The sequence below is a fragment of the Leptonychotes weddellii genome, chromosome 3, assembly GCF_054177405.1.
Source record: "Leptonychotes weddellii isolate Sample4059 chromosome 3, ASM5417740v2, whole genome shotgun sequence".
Lineage (NCBI taxonomy): Eukaryota > Metazoa > Chordata > Mammalia > Carnivora > Phocidae > Leptonychotes > Leptonychotes weddellii.
Window position 1 is genome coordinate 137,168,053 of NC_138371.1, and position 5,330 is coordinate 137,173,382.

At 36.8% G+C, this 5,330-nt stretch overlaps 1 non-coding gene across 1 annotated transcript; it reads left to right on the forward strand.

Moving 5' to 3' along the window:
* The first annotated feature begins 1,077 nt into the window (after positions 1-1,077).
* On the forward strand, positions 1,078-1,184 carry LOC115941046 (U6 spliceosomal RNA). Its single transcript, XR_004075775.1, has one exon. It is a non-coding gene; the product is annotated as a U6 spliceosomal RNA (small nuclear RNA).
* The last annotated feature ends 4,146 nt before the right edge of the window (positions 1,185-5,330 follow it).

Sequence of the window (5,330 nt, forward strand, 5' to 3'; positions counted from 1 at the left end):
AATCAAAAGATATGTATAAATTACGTTCACAGATTGTCTCATGGCATATCCGTACACTCTTATCAATGAATTAAAACTAACCAAGGCCTGGTTTTCCATTTGAAATATGTATTTCTACACAGAGAAAACTAATAAAGCAATGACTTTAAAACAAATCTGCCTCCTTTAAGTATGCTCAAAAACATGTTTCAAAGTGGCATAAGACCTTTAGAAGTTAACAGTAATGACTGCCCAGTGACACAAAGAGGCAACATTCTTTAATTCAGGTTTTGTTAAGTTGAAAGGTACATATGGGCGAGGATTCTTACTTGTTTTAATTTTTGTTCAGTGTTTAGAACAATGTTTGTTTGTTGTTCTAGTTTGTTCATTGTTCTAGTTTCCAAAACCAGTACTTAAAGATGGTCTCTTCAAATCAATATGTGTTGTGCTAAATAATTAAATAAATAAATTTATTGTTGCTTATTCTCTGCTCTTCAACCAGAGTTGCTTCTGCAACTAAATTTAAAGATTTTAAAAACAGTTTTTAGGCATTTTCTTCCCAACAGGCCTTGATGCTAGTTAAGTCCATGGCGTGCATTGTCTCAAAGGTTGGATGAACACCCTTAGAATAAAAAAATCAATGGACTTTCTTTATAGATTATTTTTCAAATCCAATGTGGAGAAAATAGTTTTAAAGGCAACGTTTAATATTGTATAATCCAACCATTTATTTTGTATACTTATTTGAAAACATGTGTTTTATATCAAAAAAAAGCTGAGGGGCACCTGGGTGGCTCAGTCAGTTAAGTGTCTGCCTTCGGCTCAGGTCATGATCTCAGGGTCCTGGGACCCAGCCCCACATAGCACCTCCAGCTCCCTGCTCAGCTGGAGTCTGCTTCTCCCTCTCCCCTTGACCCCACCCCACCCCACTTCAGCTCTCTCTCTCTCATAAAATGAATGGATAAAATCTTTTTTTAAAAGCTGCAATTGTTAAGAGTAAAAAACTTTAAAGATAGGGTTAGGGTACAATGAAGGCAATTCCAAAAGCTTAGGATATTTAACACCTGTTAAATACTACAACTTGAAGGATCAGGTGCAGTGGTCGCTTCAGCAGCACATATACTAAAATTGGAAGGATACAGAGAAGAATAGCATGGCCCCTGCACCAGGATGGCAAGCAAATTTGTGAAGGATCAGGTGCATGGAGGGTAAGCTATAGACAAAGGACAGGGGAATTACACAAACTGATTTTGGAATTAATACTTTCCCTAGTCTAAGAGCTGGCAAGAGGATGATCTGAGGAATCTATGTGATGTAGATCCTTGAGAAGGGACCCAGTGCTTCAACCCCTGGGCTAAATCCCCAGGTTGTAACTAAAAGGGAAGCAATAAAAAAACCAGTCAGCTTTTAGAGGCTAGGGTTGCATACTACCAAGAATAGTGTTTCATTCTGCACATTGTCAGAGAGGAAAATAACAATGAAGATGGAATTGCTCAGGCAGGTCTCACCCCCTTGGGCAGCCTGCAGCACACCCCACTGCAGTAGAGGAGGCTTCTCTAAATCTTTCTATCTCCTCTGAGGGATAAAAATGCGGGTTAGATTAAAAAGAGCCCCCTAAGTACTCTGGAAGAAGGATAAGGTAAAGGTGGAGTATGTGGAGCTGGCTATCTGAGGACATAGCAGGTCCAAGGTATCAATAATGATTGACGTACACAGCTTTGAAGATCCCCCTACTCAGGGATCAGTATAGATGGAGAATAGTTATGAGGCTTCTTGCTCCTTTCCTCCTTGAATTAAAAAACATATGTAAGCCCACACACTCCAGGGAGAAATAAAATATAAATGTGAAGGGAGAGAAATCTGAGAGCCTTGATTGAATAAGGAGTTATGACAAAAGTAACTCAGTTCCAAGTGGAATAACATGAGGATTATCTTTCTTTAATGGATAATAGTAACTATCCTGCAATCAATGAGAACTAGGTCACATCATTTGTACTTAAAGAGATATAAAGATAGGTCTTTCTCTACACACCTGATTCAAAGAAGTGTAAATTTCATGCATATTAAATTTATAATATGTTGTTAAAAGGTCTGTAAGTGGTTCCATATTCGAGTCAAAACTTCCCCTCCTACATTTAATCGGTATAACATGAAGGGTTTTTAGTAAAACACAGATTGCTGGACCCCCAGGGTGGAGACTGAGGATTTGCATTTTTTAACAGATTTCCAGGTGATACTGATCCCGCCAGTTTGAACCCTACATTTGAACAACCATCGCCTTATTGTACATAACCACACTGTATGGCTTTTGCTTTAGTCAAAACCTCCAGTGTTTTTGTCATGTCCACTATTTTCTATGTCCTGTTTAACAATCAAACACAAGAGAAATAAACCAATGTCACTTTTATTTTTGCAGTTGCACTGTTGGGTGGCAGTTAAATTAAATCACAGTGTATGGGATGTGCCCAGAAAAATCTAGCCTTCTTTTATGGAACTGTGCTTTCCTAAATTTTTTCTGGTCATTGCTACTTAATCCTTCTTAGGTGGAAGGATTCATGAAAGATTAGTATTGATGAAAAGTACAACGTGGGTGATTGTGCCAAATTTTCTACTAATGTATTTGTTTTAGCAAATAAACAATAACTTTGTTGAAATAGTGCAGAACATAGTTGTGTCTGCGATAGAGAAGAGGGTATGTTTGGGTATAGGATAATTTACTCTCGTGTTGGGTAACAAGGTATAGTTGATGCCAAAAAAGGCAGATGTCTGAAAACTATTTGATGGGTTGAGTGGTGACATGCTCTTTGAACTATGAATAAGCACTGAAAAAAAAGTCTGAATTATTCCCTTTACCTTCATATCATAGAAAAGTCAACCATTTTTCCAATAGGCTGAATTATACACATTGTGATATACACTTGATTCATTTTCAGAGATGAGGACAGAGGATTCCTTGATATACTATTGAAGTAAGAGCAGAGAAACTCCTTCTTGGACTCCTGGGGATTAAAAATCTTGTGTTGTTAACATCCAAACTCCTACTCTGACAGTGTGGGTCCAAGTAGTGAATCCAGTTGCCTGAACTAAAAATCTTTTAAAATGTATTAATTTAACAAGCACAAGATTTTCCAGGCATTGTTCTAAGCATGTATGACATATGTTAATCTTCATAACAAGCCAGTGAGATGAGAACACATTGCACAGACATTGAAGTATTTTGTCCAGTATCATACAGCTAGTAAGAGGAGTAATTGAGATTAGAATCTGGCATTTGGGTAGGGATTCTTAATGCTGTCATAAAATTGAGATTTTCTCTCTTTCAAGAAATCTATTACCATACCTACCATGAGGCTATTATCAGATGTCTGATCCCCTTAATTAAATAATCATGATGTTTTCTCCTCCTAGATACCTCTGCATAATTGTTTACTCTTCGTGGCCTCTCTCATTTTCCATTTCATTGAATTTTCTAATTTTCTTCCTAACTTACTCACTTTTCTTATGTCTGACTCATGGGTTCCCCTTTTCTTGCTATTTGATAAATGAACGCATTTTCAAAATTAAGACATCAGCCTTCTATTTTTCCTAGTTTACTGTGGCAATCTCACCTATTTCCAGGTTCACCGATTGTATTTTCAAGAAATACCAACATCTCCCATCCCAATGTTCTTTTTTCAGTATGAACCTGTCATTTCACCATCGGGAGGTGGAATTTAATTTCCCAATCTAGACTAGCTTATAACTGCTTTGACCAACAGAGTATGTGGGAAGAAAGCTATATATCTTCCAAGGCTAGGTCAAAAGAGGCTATCAGCTTTAACGTTGTTCTTTTGGAACATCACTCTGAGCAAAGCTAGTTGACATGTAAGAAGTCCAACTATCCTGAAACTACCACTGGGTTTAATATTTCCAGGTATAATATTTTCAGCCTTTTAGCCATCTCTGCTTATGCATGAAACAGGTGAGCAAACCCATGTTACACCATTCAAATGAACCCAACCACCAATGGAATACCAATGAGTAACCTCAGATAATGAAATGAGAAGCAAAATCTTCCATATTTATCTTAAATAAATTGCTTTCATGTCAAACCCTGCCCATATTTCTGATCTACAGAATCTTTAAAAATAATGATTTAAGTTTAACCCATTAAATTAGAAGTGGTTTATTGTGCAACAATATTAACTTGAATACCCACGTGTTCTTTTTTTTTTTTTTTTCTGGCTTCACATGCCGTTTTCCTTTTTTTTCAATTTTATTTTATTATGTTATGTTAGTCACCATACAATACATCATTAGTTTTTGATGTAGTGATCCACGCGTCGTTGTTTTCGTATAACACCCAGTGCTCCATGCGGTACGTGCCCTCCTCAAAAAATTAAAAATACCCACGTATTCTAAAACCCCCATTTTACAGCTAAACTTCTAACAATTTTTGTTCCCATCTCATTCTCCTCCTATTATGTTGTTTTTACTTTCAAACCTTGTATTCTAAATAATTACATTAGGCACTGGACACATTAACATCAATAAGATGCAGTCTGTTCCTTCGTGTCTTATTTGGAAAATAAATGTTTTATTTGGGAAAAAAGAGCAAATATAACAACATATTGAAATATGTCAATTTTAAAATTAAACAAAGGTATTTGGGAAGAAATAGGAATCACAATTAATACTCAGTAGAGTCATGATAGGATTATAAGAACAAGCATCACTGCCCACATAACTGAGTTGGAGAAGGTAAACCAACTGCATTGGTGTTGGGATAGGCATTTCGGAGAAAGGACATTCAAATAACAGAGCTAGCATAAATAACATAAACATATAGGTTTGTAGCGAAAATTCCAAGTGGTTTGGTGTTAGAGTTATGAGTTATGTTACTCTAATTCCTAAAGATGTCATAATATAAAATGTCATAATATCAAAATGTCATAATATAAAGATAGAGACAGACAGACAGACAAGAGCATGGACATAATGAATTATTGGACTTCCTTTTATAAATAACTGAGTCTCAGATAAGAGTACAAGAATCATTGAGTACAAGGTCAGTGCTTCTGAAACTATTGGTAATGAAGAATCAGTGTTTTTCCCCCAGTTTGCCATGGACCAGTACTTGTATAAAATACAATAGAAGTGAAGTTGCTAGGGGCGCCTGGGTGGCTCAGTTGGTTAAGCGACTGCCTTCGGCTCAGGTCATGATCCTGGAGTCCCGGGATCGAGTCCCGCATCGGGCTCCCTGCTCGGCAGGGAGTCTGCTTCTCCCTCTGACCCTCCCCCCTCTCATGTACTCACTCTCTCTCATTCTCTCTCTCTCAAATAAATAAATAAAATCTTTAAAAAAAAAAAAA